Source organism: Marmota monax, unplaced genomic scaffold (genome assembly GCF_021218885.2).
Source record: "Marmota monax isolate L192 unplaced genomic scaffold, Marmota_monax_Labrador192_F-V1.1 WCK01_AAM20220418_F8-fsc00027, whole genome shotgun sequence".
Taxonomy (NCBI): Eukaryota; Metazoa; Chordata; class Mammalia; order Rodentia; family Sciuridae; genus Marmota; species Marmota monax.
In genome coordinates, this window is record NW_026694617.1 from 4,454,054 (window position 1) to 4,471,866 (window position 17,813).

Genomic DNA, 17,813 nt, shown 5'->3' on the forward strand with positions numbered 1-17,813 from the left:
AGGTGTTCTACAAAACTCCTGTTAATGCAGGAATGTTTGGAGGTAGAATGGTTATATTATGAGAGCTATAATCCAATCTGTCAACATGAGTTTGAATGGAATGATTGGGTGGTAACTGTAGGCAGGTGGGATATGTTTCGAGGAATGGGCCTCTGGGGGAGTTTCTTGGAGAGGTTGTTCTTCCTGTGGCCCCTTCTTTTATCTTTCTCTCTGTCTTTCCCTGTGTTTTGGTTGCCATGAGGGGAGAAGCTTTCCTCTGCTGGGTCTTTCCCCCATGATGTGCTGCATCACCTTGGGCCCAGAACAATACAGTTAGTCATCTATTGCCTGAAACTTCTGGACCAATAAGCCCCCAATAAACTTTCTCTCTTCTGAGTTGTTCTTGTCAGGTATTTTTGTCACAGTGATGAAAAAGCTGACTAAAACTGTGGTATATTAAAAAAAAAAAATATATATATATATATATATATATATATATATATATATATGTAAAGTTTTCTTTTAAAAAGAATTTAAAAAATCACTTTCAATTCCCGCTGGGGTTTCTTGGTTTTGTCCTTGCTTCTGAGAGAAAATATACAAGGTAGATAATCCAGGAGAACAAAGGGCTACGTAACTGCAATAAAGGTAGTGTTGAATTTTGTTGACTTCTTTGCTCTAGTGTGCATTCTGACATTGCTGACTTATAAACAGAAAACTGACTGATATTTTAAAATTTTTTGATCTAGCTTTTTGAAGTAAAGAAGACCATGGACTTGGAAGTTTCCCTAGACACAGCAACAGAGACTTAAAAAACTTTTTAAATTTAAATTCCAATGTGAGATACACTGTGCTGGACCATGTACCATGTACCATTATTAAACCTTCTAAGGCAAGTCAGGTTCATTTATTCTCAGGGATTCTTGATTCTATAAACCACCCCTACTATAAGAACTGGAATCAAAAGACCTGTTCAACAGGAGTGCCTTCTTCAGCCATCATATTTTCTATTTTTTATACTCGGTGGGGTGAAATCTTTGGAGGTTCTGTGCTGCTCTAGTGCTTGTGTCTCAGATCAATTCCCAAAGAATTTCAAAGGACCTATAAATTAGGAAAACACGCGAAGCAAAATAGAACCAAGCCAGCTACCTAAACTGACAATTTGGCTCCATGTATACAGTATCAATCACAAAGACAAAGAGAAATCTTGCATGCCAGTTAAAAGACACAAACAATAGGAGCATTAAAGTAAGGCAATTAAAACATAAATTAGGTCAAATAATTTTCTTCCACAGTTTAAAAAGTTAGGGAGTTATGCACTGCCCATTGAATTGAATCCAACTGCTGAAAGTGATGTTTAAGGACCTCCAAATTTGGCAACAACCTCCTTTTCCAGGCTCATTATAATGAAGTGCTTCTTAAAATGTTCCATCCAAATACCTCTATTGCCAGCAAGAGTCATGCTATATTCCAGGAATCTGGAATACCTAATGTAATAGCTTGCACGTTTAAAAATTTGTGTATTTCATTTTTATAGAAGAAAATACTTTCACTTGCTCACTATTGAATTAAATCCATGTCCTAAGATTAGTACCACGCTAACTCTGTAGCTGCACTTATGTTCTAGTATGCCATCCTATGTATCTGGGTATACTAGCATTCCAGTATGAGGAGCTGGTAAAGAGTGAAAGCCTTGGGTTCTATTTCAGGCCTGCCATTAATTTGTTTTGTGATGCTGGCTGGGCCTTCTGTGTCTTTCTTGGCATCATTTTTTAATCTGAATAATGAAGTTATATTAGATGAGTGGACTTCATTTTATATTTCTTTTTAGCTTCTGACATGATTATGTAAAACAGATAAATGTGGAGTTCATTCACTGGAAAAGGCCAGAGTGGACATGCAGCCAGTTCCGCAAAAGACTACATTGTGTGAAGTACATAGCCCTTCTCCTTTAATTATAGCTTGACAGTATTATTTCTCATTGCTTTTACTCATTCTTCCTGAAAATTTTCCACTTTCCCTGAAAGCACAATGATTTCCCTCTGTCTCCATGCTTGCTGACCATCTTGCCTCTGGGCTGAGTTTGTGGTATATACAGAGCTCTCTCATCTGCTGTTAAAATTCTGTCCACCTTGCAACAGCTGCTTAAATATTACTATTTCCTGGATTATTTTAGTTTTCTCTATCAGAAGGAATCTCCTTCTAGTTTTTATGAAAGACTTTGTGCTTCCTTAAGTTCACTGTCTTGATTAGTTATTTGTGTGTCCCTTTTCTAATCTGCTAGATTATAAACTCCTTTAATGACAAAACCATCTTTTACTTATCTGTAGCAAAAAATAGTGAATGCCTCCTCATTATCCCCAAACTGTTGATCTAACAGAACTGGGTGCTGAAGACTAAATGAAAGCAATTTTCTATCAATGTAATTATTTTTATATAAGATAGGTTCCAGAATGAGTAAAGCCCTAAACAGTAAATAAGGCTCACCTAGATGCCTGGTAGTCTAAGGGCCACCTCTAGGCCAGATGTAACTATGGACAAATAAGAAAGAGGCACCACTCTGGAGGTAGTATCATGCCAGGGAGGGGCAAAGTGAGGCTGAACTTCAGTTTCTGTATGTTTTTTCCTTTGGGTGCTTGTGTGTAGTCTGTCTCATTTGTACCACTGTAAGTGTTGTTCTTGTGTGCTTCCTCTGCACCAAGTGGGAAACTCACCCATAGATTTTATGAACTCCATCAGTGCCCATTCTCCTCCTGTCAGTACTCAATCATGTGTTCCAGGGAAACTTCTAAATGAAGATGGAGTTCCTCAATTTGCAGGATACAATGAGGGTGGCATTAGGTTCTTTTCTCTTCCACTGTAATCCTTGCTTTATATGCTTGCTTCTAAATTTGCTTCCTCATCACGCAGAAGCCAACGATTTTGAATGAGGGTTTAGAGATCAGAATTACATGGTCATTATCTGGAACATTAAACCAGTAGATCCCATGATGCGCATGCCCCTGCTGTTTCAAGCATGCTGAATCCAAATCCCTGAGGCTATGAACCATGAATGTGAGAATCTGCTTAGTCTTCCATGCTCAGAGCCCTCTCCTTCCTCCCTTTCTTAGCTTCCATCCTTCTTCATGTCCTACGCTCCAGTTTTGGATGCTTTCATTTCCTATTTAGAATATCTACCAACACTTTTCTTGTCATATTCTTCGTACAATCCTGTACGTCAAACCAACCAAATTATTGTTAAGATATGCTTACAAACCCATTCTTGACATTTGCACAGAAAGAAGGAGGGGGAAACTTTCTTTTCTTCCTCTTTGCTTATCAGGAGGAGATAGCAGTGGAAAGAATGAATTTAATCCCTTTTCCTTCCAGATGGAGTGGTAAACAGCCATGAACAAGTCTGTTCTAGCCCTTCTGGCTCTGTTTGATTTGTTTCAATCAAATCAAAGGAAGCCACACATATTCTAGCCAGGCAGAATATGTGTGGCTTCCTTTTTTCCTACACACAAGGAAATCACATCTGGGTTAGGACAAAAGACCTGCCTTTGGTGGGCTAATCCAGAAGTTTCTCTTTTCTATGTCCCAGATCTCTGAGCTTCATGAAAGCAGGGGTCCTTCATGTGGAAGACTGGGTTGGTGTCCACATTGCAATCTTATTTCCCTATTGGGAGTAGGACAAGGTCAAACATGGGGGAACAGGGATGGGAAGACTGACTCTGATCACAATTCTAAGCCAAGAGGTTATCAGAATCTATATTTGAAGTTGAGCTGTAAACCAAGACACCACTCCATTGCCTCTGACCCAATCCAGATGACATTCCAACATCATGAATCACCCTGGCAGTGTTTTGACTGTTGCCTTTTCTCAATTGCATTCCTGGCCTAAAGTGCTATTATTTGACCAATCCAATCATTTCAACTTTCACTTGCTAACAATAGCTGATTGCTCTTGTCAAAAAATCATGTCATAATAACTATGCACTAAACTCTTAACCTGGCTGGTAGTTGCATCTGAAGAGCTGTTGGAAGTGAAACGATCCTGCTGTGGCACGTAAGTATTTAAAAAATTAGCTTAAAACAGGTGAAAACATCTTGTTAGCTCTCCTTTATTTTTCAGAAAGTAATGCTTTCTGTTACATTTCTGGGGCATCATCTCATCAGTGGATTAGCTACAAAAGTGGTAATCTATATTTACACCAACAATTAACTACTAGTGGAAGATTTTAGACTTATGAATAAGGTTCTTTGCAAAGAAATCAGCAAAATGTTCATGCACTTTTGAAGAAGCATGGAATATAATTTTTATTCTTAACAACTATAATTATTATGATAGGAACTACATTTTCATACATATTTCTTTGGTACATCATCTGATTCTCCTAACAGTGCTGCCAAATCAGGATAGTCTTCTCAATTTATAGATGAGTAAGCAATTCTGTAAAGAAAGAAAAATTTCCATTTCCACACAGTCAATAAATGGAAAGATTATGGTATAAACACTGTTTTAACTCTTTCCTTTTTCCTGAGTAGTTTCTCTCTCTCTCTCTCTCTCTCTCTCTCTCTCTCTCTCTAAACATTTTTTGGTATCAGGATTCAAATGTTCTTCCCTGATCTGAGATGCATTAAAAATTCCAGTAGTAGGAACAAGAAAACCCTCAAGGGCTACCTGGTCTGAATGACCATTAAGGAGTACTTTTGGAAAGACTGCTTTAGTTACTTTTGAATTTACTGAGGTTGGCATCAAGTATCTTCTGCTGCCAGATACCCTCAAGGTGTATCCCAATTTATAGCTTAGAAAATACAGCTTTCACAATTATAGCCCTAGCATACTATTTGTAGATCCATAAATTATAGTGTGACTATCACCAGTGACAGTTGAGAAGGAAAGCATGTGAATGTATTTGCATCTTCTGATGCTTTGATACTGATGGAAATAGATTATTTGGTTTGGAATCAGTAACCTTTACCCACTTTCTCTTCCCTTCCCCAAACTTCAAATTTTTCACATAATTGTGTTGTTATTATTCCAGGACTAGAGCCACTTTAACTCTTGATAAGTCTTTGTTTATGTAACTTTCCTCCTTGAACTATAAGCAAAATGGCTGAGAACAGCGTTTAAAGATATAATTTGATTGGTGTGCTGGCATGTCTAGCAGAAGCGGAATACATTTATTATATTACCTAAAATTGGCTTTAGAAAACAAACTTATTTTCTCTTTTTTAATTATTTTTTTAGTTATAGTTGGACACAGTACCTTATTTTATTTATTTATTTTTATGTGCTGCTGAGGCTCGAACCCAGCACCTCGCACGTGCTAGGTGAGCGCTCTACTGCTGAGCCACAACCCCAGTCCCAAACTTCTTTTATTTTCATAAATTAAAATTATAAGGTAAGTGTCCTGAAATTTCCCTTCATCATACTCATCATGATAGGATCATATGGAACACTAGTTCTCAGTCTTAGCTGTATGTTTTGAACTAACTAGAAAGATTTAAATAATCCCATTGCCCTTCGCTACATATCAGACCTCTTAAAACAGATTTATTGAGAGGAAAATCAGGTAACTGTATTTAAAAAACAAAACAAAACAACAACAATAAAAAACAAACTTCCCAGGTGATTTCAAAGCAAAGCCAACATTTACAAAAATACTTTCCAACTATCATTATTATTATCATTTTCCATCATCATCAACATTTAAATTTTCTTTGGTGTTTAATTACACAAGGCATTAGTACATGACAAACAAGGAAAATATCACAAAATGGATTCCTGCTTTGCAACTCCTCATAATGGAGAATTTTAGCATTCAATTCTTCCTATATTCAATAATAAGTAAATTCAATAAATACTATCTAAGTCTATATGCTGTGCTAGATGCCTAACATACTTTGGTAAACAAACTAGAAAGAACTCTGGCCCCAGAGAACATTAGTGTAGCAGAGTAGGAAAAATAGAGAAGACTCAGGGTGTTATTAGTTAATCCCAACATCTGTGGACTTAGATACATATTTTAAAATATCTAAGCTGCATTCTTGGTTTAAACCAAAACTAACCAACAGCACCACCACCACTATCAACAATAACAAAAATCTCTCCTGCCTAATACACTAAATAAATTTGTACTTACTGAGGAACTTTTTGTTTCAATAAGAAAAGATATGATGTGACTTTATTCAATGCAGCAAAAATCATGGGAAAAGAAGTCCCACCATAAAAACCAAAATTACTTGTTAGCTTACTGTGTACATTTCCATGTTCATTAACAACTTGTAAATGATTATTTAGAGATATTCAAACCATTATTTCAGCTGTCAAGTACATTAGATTGAATCATACAACGGTGATGTACCGAATATAATTAAATTAGCAAAAATCCTAAGAACTTATAGTGAACATAAACCTTTTCTTTCCTATTATAATGGAATTGTTCTAATTGATTTTTTTTTAAAAAAGTTTTTATTATGTTTCCTGGTCAAATATCATTAGCATATAATAAAGGTATCATGTGGCATACATCTGTGTCAAAATTACTGTGGGCTTTGGGGTTCCCTCGCTGGGACTAATACATAGTTGAGCTAATTAGTCTTCTATTGTTCTTTTAACAGCAAGGCCAATGAGATATTCTTATTTAGAATGGCAACACAAGAATTCTTTTTTCTCCAGTGGTCATATTTCATAAGTGGTCGTTTTTGAACATGATATTTTAAAATCAGGTATTTTTTAATACTGTTAATTTGTAAGTAATTGCAGAACTATATATGTGCATGATAAACTATGAATGCTAGAACAATAATGAACAAATTATAACCAATATCTTGTCCTTTATTGAACATTGTAACACTAAAATAATTCATAACAATTTTGATGGTTATGGCTAATGCCCTTTTGACTGTTACAATTTTAAAGATAACTTTAGTCAGCCGGAAAGCATATGTTAAAAGGGAATAGCTCAAGTGAAACAAATTCTTCTTGCTTTTGTCTCCAAGTGAACTGCACTGTGAAAGGACACAAAAATGCGTTTGCATTGCCTGAGAGAATTGCAGTGTGAGATAAGATGTAGCTGTCGAGTAACTGAAAAACCTCTTTCTGCTACCAGAAATATTAAAAAATTGGAAAAGCCTGTTAGTTTTTTTTTTTAACAAGTGAAACAAGTCATTTGGTTTTTAAAAAGTTTCTTTATAAGAATATACATTTTTCATGTGAGTTGTCCTGGTAGATTTCCTAAAAGCTGATGCTCGAAGGAAATATTCCTCCACGAAGGCATTTATGCCCACTCAGGTGTGTGAATTGAAGTTCAGCTAAAACATTTTTAAAAAGAAATCCAAATTTAAGAAATGAAACTATTCATTATTTTTGTCTTATCTATTAAAAGACTTCATCACAGAATGAGAAGGGTTGATTGTTTCATTCTTACTCTGCTGTTCAATGAAGCCTCTCTAACACTATTTGATGACCCTTCTTCCACCTTCTTCCTTCAGTCGGCTTGAAAGATTCTACTCTCTACTTTATATAGAGAGGGAGACAGGTCACTGCTTTCAATTTGTTAAGGAATGTTTTCATGCAATTGAGATATCAAAATATCTGTACATAATGCCAGCTTCCACTAAAGGTCACATTGTACAGTCAGATTCTGAGAGAAAACGTACAGAGTAACTTCTCCATACACTCTATATTACACACTGTAGAACTGTGCTGAGGTAGATAATATACTGCTAAGGTATATACATCTTTGGTTAAAAAATTACTTTTGTTTATAATGAAAAGTACAAGTTTCTATGAACTTAGGGTTTATGTGTTACTTAATTTGATTATTATAATGTGAATCACTTATTTGGAAAAATGCATTTAGAATATCTTGATTTTTAAAAAATTAAAAATAATGCAACAAAATTCTTCTGTTTATGTGAAATAATGAAGGTTTTAGTTCACGTACTTCTAATTTTTAATACTGACTTCTAATACTTGACAGATGAATTTTGTGTACCTTTCTGATTGACTTTCCTTTCACTATTCATTTCATCTTCTCCTCGGCCATGTGTTCTTTCTGCTGTTTTTCTATCCTTTAATTCTTTCCATCTGCCCAATTACCTAAATGAACACAAGGTTAAAACTGACTAGGAAAGAATTGCTTTTTATTTTTTGTATTTGTATTTAAGAGACATACTTTTCTAAGCAATAAAGTTATTTTACTGTGTTAAATCCAGAGAACTGTCTATTTATGTGTTTTGGGACACAGTGCACATATCTCATTTTATTTCTCCCCATTGGAATATTGAATAAAGAAACTAATAATTTCTTTATAAAGACGTACTTCAAATGACTGCAGGTATGATCATAGTGTAAAACTTTATTTGAAAAAATCACTTCTACCCTCTAGAAAACTATCTCAGGACCATTTTCCTATTCTTGGCAGATCAGCAACATATCCTTTTTGCACAAAATGACATAAATCAGTGAAGAGAGGGAATTACAGAACTACTTTACTTACTAATATTACTCAAAATGGTAGAAACTTATTATGATGATATATTAAAACATTTTAATAGATAGTAAATTTTAGTTTATCTAGTGATTAAATATAAATCATGATTTCTATAATCATGGGTTTTATATTAATGTGAAAAGTTGCTATTCATTTTTACGAGAAAGCAGTCAGAACAACAAAATAACTTCATGCTTTATCTTGATACTTCTTATTAGCTTTCAGTATTTCATCTAAATCAGCTAAATCCTTCAAAAGAAAATATAAACAGAAGATGTGACATGTCAAATACTAGGCATTCCAGTAGAGAATGAATCCTTTTTAATTTGAAAAGGAATTAAACAATGTCAACTACTAAATGAGAGTTCACCTTTCATTAAAAATAAATCAGCTAGAATAATTTTACAAATTGACTTACTGATAATTATTAGTTACATGTTAAACTAGGTAGAGAGAACAAACTTACTTTTCTCTGAAGTATTCATGAAAATTGAAAAGTGAATCTCACATCTGGCCATTAGCACTAGTTATCAACTTCCCACTAGACTCACACTGAAATTTAAGAGCTCAGTTGTCAAAACGTAATGACAACATTGCCAATTTTGAGAAGAAAGTCCGATTGGTGTTGTCATACAAGAATTAACAATTCTTTATTAATTATAAGTCATATTGCATCATGCCTATTGTATTAATTATCTGGATTTCTTTGGCCCTTGCTCTTTCTGGACCACTTTGTTTCCACCTGCAGCAGCCAATAAATTCTTGGCCCTGCAAGTGCCAAGAATCTTTTGGCAACTTCAGTGCAACCAGGCTGACCAGTTTTAAATGCTTGGGCTTTTAGTTTCTTTTGCCCTTCCTTGTCCCAAGCAAAATATACACTTCGGGCCATAAGTCTGGCATCCTGAACAGCTACAAACAAAACAAAACAAAACAAACAAACAAACAAACAAAAAAAAAAAAAAACACCAGATGGTGCAACCTGGAAGAGTGACAAAGTTCACTTCCTCATGAGTTAACTTTGTCCAATGGGAAGCAAGAGTCAGGAAAAGCTTGTAAATAAATTCACCTTCTTCCTTAATCCAGTGGACTTCTCTAAGGATGTTTCTCTTTACAGTTCATCCGGGTCTTTCAACCTTCCCAGCAGAGATGACTGATGTGGGATTTTCAAATGGACCACAGCTGGTGGTGAAGCAGGGGCATGAATGAAGCTGAAGTGATAAAAAGCAAGACCATTCCTAATTCAGTGTCTCTGGCTTCATATTATGAAGCTATCCTTTTCTTTTTTTTTTCCACATAGAAAAAAATCCAGATTCAAATTTTCAGGGAACAATAGAATCCCTAATTGTCAGGTCCTTGCTTAGCATCTGGATGGCCATCTTAAGTGACAGCCTCTATCTTAAGAAAAAGTTTTGCTTTCCCACCCAAGGGTGTTTCTGAGAAAGGTTCACCTCTCCCTTCACACCAACCTAACACTTAACCACCTGCATTAGTACCCTTGGGGCTCTAATCCATGGCCTGCCTCATAAAAGTCCCAGAACTCAAACCTGTATTGCCTCTTTCCATCTATAGAGAGATGACAAATAAACTCTCATGTGTATCTCAGCCTGGTCTCTGACTTTCATTTCTCGCTCACCCATCTCCTGGTTCCTGGCTTTCCTTTCACTAAGGAAATGCCATAATTTGGCAAGTATTTTGCTTACATATTAGCCTCCACATCTAGCCTCTGACTATACATTTTGCAGAGAGTGGGGAGAAAGAGGACCTAAATTGGTGAAAACATCTGGAGAAGTGTGAAAGATAGAAAGAGGGTGAGAAGAACCTTCGGGAGTACACTGGATGCAAGATGACAAAATTATCACAAGTAAACTTGTAAAGATGGGAAAGAAAGCATGAATAACTCTAATGCTAGAGCATGATGGAAATGCTAAGGTTTCATGCACACTTTGTGTTCAGGATGACAGAAAACATGAAGTTGATATAGTAAAGGATTTCATCTCAGAAGGCAATGACTTGAAATCTTTTGGGAAAAAGAATTGAACTGGGAACTGAGCAAACTTGCTCTTGAAATGTAGACTAATGATATTTGTCAGAGAAAACAAAACTCCCCCATATCTACATCCTCTATGATGAGAACCATTTAAATTGAATACAGTAGACCATTTGAAGATATATCTTAAAAGACAAAATTTCCCAGTGTCAGGGCCACAGACTGAAAGTGGTTATGAGAATGGGACTTAAGACTTGGAAGCTGAAAATACTTCTGAACATTATCTAGTAAGTGATCTAGCAGAAATTTTTAGAAAATTCTGCAATAGATTTCAAGGAGTCATGGTATTTATTAATAGCAGTTAGGATTTATTTAAAAATATTAAAAAGCAACAGCATGTGAGGGAAAGAAGATATGATAAGAAAGAATTACAAGAAATTGAAATGCAATAGCAGTTCTGAATGGAAGTGATATTGCAGAAAACTGAATCAGGGATATAAAGGATATATTTGAATAGCTCTTCTGGCCATCAAAGGAAAAGGGAAAATACATAAAATAATAAGAAATAAAATAATACATATCTAGGAATAAGACTCAAAAGCCAACATACAGATAATTCTATGCATGAAGGAAAAAATAGAACCAATGGAAATGATGCAGTGGTCAATGATAAAATATGTAAACATATCTCAAAGCCAAAGACACACCATGATACAAAGGAAAGTCACTCTATCAAACCAGGCAAATGCAGAGAGCCTTGGCCATGTCTTAGTTATTCTTTTGCAGAGAACCTTGGATATGTCTCAATTACTGTTTTGGTCAATACCAAGAAGAAAATGGATTAACCACAAAGGAAATGAAATAATGTAGTGTTCAACCTCTCCTCTGCCACACTAAATTCCTGGATATTATAGAATAATATCTAAGAAATTTTAAGCACAAAAACCAATTGTCACTGGGTACAATGGTGCACACCTGTAAATCCCAGCTCAGGGGGCTGAGGCAGGCGAATCACAAGTTCAAAGTCAAACTCAGCAACTTAGCAAGGCACTCAGCCATTTGGTGAGACCCTGCCTTATAAAAAGGGGTGGGAATGTGGCTCAGTAGTTCAGCGTCCCTGAGTTCTCTCCCTGGTTTAAAAAAATACACACACACACACCCCCCAAGATTTTTGTAAAGGATGAATTTCATTTATTGGCATAGAAAAGAAAATAATACTCTGGTTTTAAATTCACACACAAAAAAATGTGTAAAATCATGGCATTGAAATCGTAGGAAGATTTATTCAAATTGACCAAGGGATGAATTAATAATTAAGAGCTTAAAAATTGTGAAGATATGGTGTTCTGATTGTTAAGCTTGTCTTTTGGCTCTAGACCCAACTTTCCATAATCTGGAGTCAGGATTCTACAAGCTTCATTTCTTTGTTGGATATTTCCAGACAGGTAATACCAAAGAGAAGTACTCAAGGGACACATGGCGGGCAGACACAGAGACAAGGACTTGCTTCTTTCTGCTTGCCTGTGGTGCCTGTTGCCACCTCTTAGAAACATTCTTTTACCTCTTGAAGTGCAGTTGGTTCTGGTTTCCAGCTTCTTTCCAGGTTCCCAGACCAGCCTGTGCTTCCCAGGGATCCCCTCTCTGGGTATTCCCCTCATGGCGAATCCCTCCTCTGAACAAATAGTGCAGTAGAGCAGCCAGAGCAGCCATCTCCTCCAAGGTCAGCATTCTAGCTCTGCCAGTTCAGATGTCCCAACATCCCTCTCTTGTTATGTTTCTTTTAAGTACAATTCATGTTGCCTCAATGCTCTTGATTGTTCTTTTATTCCGTCAGTGACTGTTTAACTGCTTTTTCTGTATTAAATCCTTTCGATGAAAATTACTACTATGTTTTCTATGTTCCTGACTAAACTTTAATACAGTACTTAGCATCATGTTGGAATGGAATTACATATTAAAAATTAAAATCAATTACATATTGTTCTCGAGACATTCTAAAATATAAACTCAAGAATTTAAATAACACAATACTTAAACTCCATCAGGCAAGTACAATCCAAACCTGAACGTGTGTTAATATTACACTGTAAGTACAATATGCAAAATTGAACAGGTCATTTTATCTTGTGAACAGTACAATTAAAATTTAAAATGATAGTTTCATTGATCATTATAAGCCAATGAATATGGATAGGTTTTAATATTAGTATGTACTTATAATATGATCCAAATCATATATAAATTCATAATATTAATAGTTTCTATATTTTACATATAAAACAGATATATGCAGATAATTAAGCAATGGGAGACATCAATACACCCTCTAATTCCTAAAATAAAAAAAAATTGGCTTTGTGGCTCCCTTTTGAACATTCATTTTCTACTTCTTGCTAACTCCAACATCTGAGCCCTTTGAGGTCAATTATTAATTGCTTTTATTTCATGACTAGGGACCACATTTTTCTGTTTCTTTGCTTACATAGTCACTTATTTTAAACTGAATATCAGCATGAGACATTGTAGCAATTCTGGATTCTGCTATCTATCTCTGAAGAACACTATATATATATATATATATATATATATATATATATATATATATATATATATATATATTTCTTATAGGCAAGTCAGTAACTGGCTGATCGCAGTGACCATATATTGGTTTGGTTCTATGCTTTGGTGGGCCCATTTTGTGAAAAGCTAACGGTTTTTCTCAAGACCTAAAATGTCAAGGAGCAAACTCCAAATACTGCATGTTCTGAGATCCTTTAGAGAATGCTTAGACCTGCTTACGCTCCGAAAGAATGTCTATAATTGGCCTTCCTTTAGAGTGTGATCTTTATCCTCAGGTGGGGGCTTTCTACTTTTCAACTTGATCATTGTTTTGAAATCAGGCTGTAACTCCAGTTCTGAGCACTGTTAGAGCTATAGGTCTCTCTTTTTCAAACCCCTAGCAGCCACTTTGGCAGTTGTTTGGTTCTGCACATGCGCAAGATTCCTCAGCCAGGGATTCACAGGAAATCCCTAAAGGAGCTTGCCCTACCTACCCCCACTCCCCAGCTTTGTGCACCTCCCACCTCTTTGTTCCCTTCTCCAGATTTCAGCCGCTGACTGTCTCCAAGTTGTATTCCTGCCTCCTCCTGGAAGACTCATCATGTTGTGCCTGACATCCAGCTCCCTATGCTGGGAAACTGGGGAATTATCCCCAGGAAGAGAGCTGGGACACCCTACCTTTGGAAGTCATGCTCTTGTGCTGTCTACTGAATGAGCTCCTTCACACTGTTTTCCAGTTTCACTGTTGTTTTGGGGGCAGAACTTGTTCAGTACCAGTTCCTCTGTTCTGTCTGAAGCTGATAATTACACACACAATTTTTTATTTCCTTCTTTTTCTTGCTTACTGGTATTTTCCTGTTGAACATATATAATATTTACAGCAATATGTTTTAAATTACTTTGAAAGAAAATATTTAAGTAGCAAGAAGGAAATGGAAAGTCCTATTCCAGTTCACAAACATTAAAGAATGCATTTTATAGCAAACTTTTTTTTTCCCTGAGATATCATAGACTCATGAGGGTGCTTTCTTATGTTTCAGCTTCAAATTTTTGCTGAACTAAAATAGATTTAAAATATGATTAATAATAAGAAAAACAACAACAAAAATTTGGTGAGGGATAAGGAATATTTCACATCCCCAGAACCAAATGTACCATTGCTTAATGAGCAGCTTACATGGATGATTTACTTTTCTAGCTGCCTGACTTTTAAGATTTTAAATTTTAAGAATTTTGTACTTGGTGTAAAAATATATTCTGACATACAAACAATTAATGATTTCTTAGATGATATGCATAATTTGGGTAGCACCTGCCATACATCAGGCACCATGTTATTTATGCTATAAAACTATTATTTTATTCAATCCTTGTTGCAACTATCATGTATAGGCAAGTTTGTTTTCATTCCATTCACCTGAGGAAATAAGAGCATTGAGGAAGTTACTAAAAGTCCTGTCTTTTGACAAAGTAATTATATCCTCTGGACAAATATTAGAATTTATATGTGCACCTGAAAATCAAGGGGAAAAGGGGAAGTTTATTTGTAGTAATTCCTCCAACTCATTCAATGTGATTCTATTATTCAATGTATTTCAATATTAAGAATAGTACTTATGGAAGCTCCATCATGTTTATGTTTATAGTTATAAAAATTACATAAGGGCTAAAATTGTTTGTGTGGCTTTTCTAAAACTTAGGCATTAAGTGTTAGCACCTATGTTCTTCCAATATTTTATAGGTGGCTTTGATTATTTTATTTGTTACAAGCATGTGGTATGTGGCTATGCCTCAGGATGATAAACATACTTTGGATTCTAAAAGTACATTAGAAACAGAAGCACCAATCTTCCAAAGAAAATTTGTTGTCCAGACTTTATGGATAAATAATCCCATATGTGCAGAAGTCAACAATTAGTTGAACCTACAGAGTTTAAAAGGAGTTCCGGAGGTGATTATATACAGAAACCTGAATGAATAAAACCATCTCAGTCAGTGGGAAACCTAAATATCCAGTTCCCAGATGAGAAGTCATTAAAATTTCTTCTGAGTTTGGCTGGCAGAATGAAAAAAGGATTAAGGAAAATAATTTTAAGTACTTTAAGAAACTACATTAATTGGACACATTCTCATAAGTCTGTGACACAGTATTTTGGTCAGTCTCATTTTACTGGTGATGAAACTGAGAATTAAAGGTTATATAAGGTGCCCAGGGTACCTACCTTGTAGGAGATAGAGCTAAGAGCTGGGTCCAGATAGACTGATTTTTCAAGCTTTATTCTTAGCTACTACACTGTGTTACCTTGAAACTAATTAAATACAAGAAACAATACTTTAGATAATTTATTTCTTCTTAGTCATTTGTTTATATTGCAACTGAGATAAAATCTAACAATATTGGTGGCCACGCTGATTATAAGATTTCCAGATTTTGTTGAATGTTTTCTTAAGACAATTATTTGCTAAGCCTTTTCCCCCATTGGTACCTGCCCTTATTTCTAGCCTCATTTCTTACTACACTGTCCTACTTTGAGTCCTTTGAGAGCTTCATGGAACCTGTTCTTCAAAACTTAGGAATCCTATTTGGCCCTGATTTGTTCCTGATTTAAAGGTGTTTTTGGTTTGAAAACTTCAATTATGTCATGAATGGGGAAACCTCTCTTAGGACCAAAAGGAAAAAAAAAATATATAGTGATTTTAAATTTTTTTTTTTTTTTACCCCTTGAAACAGAAAAGAAAGAATAAGATTACTTTTCAATTAAAGACTCTGTCTTGGCCTAAGGATTTATATTCAATCTCTAAAGAATTTGGTTTCCCAGGAGTAAGAATGTTAAATTTAAGCTATAGAATTCACTTGAATTAAAGCAAATTAGTAAAATGTATAATTTTACTAGATTTCTACAGCTTTGTTTTGGTAGTGATTTAGATATATGCAATTGCATGTGTCCTTTATACTATAGTCACACAATCATTTTCTTTATGTTAACTGAAAGTTGCTCATATCAATTTTTCTTTTTTCTTTCTTTCTTTTTTTTTGCATTACCATAGGAGTTTCAACTAAATTAATGCAAGCCAAATCCCACTGCTTTTTTGGGAAAGCAATAGGGTCAGTTGCCAATGAAAAAACAAAACAAAAAATTAAAGAGAAAAGCATATCTATGAGGGATGCAAATAATTTACCAATTCATTTGTATTGATACTGTTAAAAATAAAAACACACACACAGAGGGGAAAAAATGCTATATTTGGATACAGAGTGCATTTGCTTCTCTGCCTAGGTAGGTGGTCTTCGATTACTTCTTCCTTTGTCACCTCATTCCATCAGTCTGTGCACCTCTGTTTCCTTTCTTCAGCTCTCAGTGTCTCACCGGCAGTTCCTAGACTGAAGCAGAGGTTGTAAAAATTAGGACTTCATATTCATTGGTCTTCTATTCCCTAGAGTATATACCACGTGGAGTGACAACATAATATGCCATTCAAACTCAGATATTTTGTCTGGGGCACATGTTAAATGGAACAGGACTTTGGAATCATAAACGAAACCAGAAATGTCCTCACAAATACTAGAATGTTACCTAGTTTTGCATGGTTTGTGCATTCTCTCCCAGCCAATGTCTGGGATAGGGTTTCTTGCATCTCAATGACTAGGTATCTGTTGCTTAGAGTCACCGATCTTTCCATCTCCTTTGTGCTGGCTTCATCCACTGACACTGAGATTTTGCCTTGACCTTCACTCTCATATTTGGTCAAATTACCCTTTATGTTCAAAGACAGAATTCTGCTCTAAACGTCAGCCTAAGAACTTGCCATCTTTATGTGAACTTAATATACTTTTTTTTTTCCAATGAATTCTAGGGATTGAACCCAGGGCCTTGTGTATGCTGAACAAGGGCTCTAGATGAAACTTCAAATCACAGTATAGTCTTCTACTCCTGAAATAGTGCTTTATATATAAACACCAACGCAGAGGTCAAGGCCTGTTTCCCCAAAACATGAATGCTGCTTGCTGCCTGCCTGGGCACCTGCCGCAGGCTAGCAGCACCATGCATCCTGGTTTTCTTTGTTATTGTGAGCTATATACCTGCTGGCAGTCTTCTGTCTCATCTGGGATTGATGATGCTGACTGCTTTCTTCATATTGGCACATACTCCTGTGCTTCTGGGTCTTTGAGAATTTTATAACTGTCTCTATTTTTGGAATAAGACTCTGGGTATTTGTTGCCTGGAACCTTGCTCTTCACTTTTGGGTAAGTTTATATGTAATATTTCTCTATCCCTCATGCTCCCATGGCCTAGATAACCCCAAGAGGACTATTGTTCAGCTCACCAGAGGTCAAATTTTACTAAGGACCTTCAGTGTTCACAACCCTGTGGTAGACATAATTGAGAATATAAAGATAAATATAGACTCGTTTGTAAGAGGGTGAACTATGAAAAAAGATTGGAAGGCAGTATTTATGACATTTACGTCACCCCAGCCAAGAGATAAATAGAACTAAAATTTAAATATGGAAAAAAAGTTTGGGAACTGATTTTAAAAGGGCATAATATCAGTTAAATTTCAACTAATGATATAAACCAACTTTGAAAATTTATGTGAAAAAGGAACTTGTAGGAAGCAACTTGGAATAATAAATACAACCAAAGAAAGAACTGTATGCCTGTTGTACTTGGCCCCCGGACTTTCAGGATTCAGGTTCTCAATCTTTAGGTGCTGGATGTGTTGGAAGTTTTCAGCTCTCTACTTTCTACCCCCCTGAACTGAACATGGCTGAAGACAGCTGCCTTCCCAGGGCTAATTCCTTG

At 35.6% G+C, this 17,813-nt stretch overlaps 1 long non-coding RNA gene across 1 annotated transcript; it reads left to right on the top strand.

Annotated features, from left to right (window-relative positions):
• The first annotated feature begins 3,853 nt into the window (after positions 1-3,853).
• Positions 3,854-10,064, top strand: LOC124077941 (uncharacterized). The gene is made up of 2 exons (XR_006846768.1): positions 3,854-4,027; positions 9,577-10,064. It is a non-coding gene; the product is annotated as an uncharacterized LOC124077941 (long non-coding RNA).
• Positions 10,065-17,813: the final 7,749 nt, after the last annotated feature.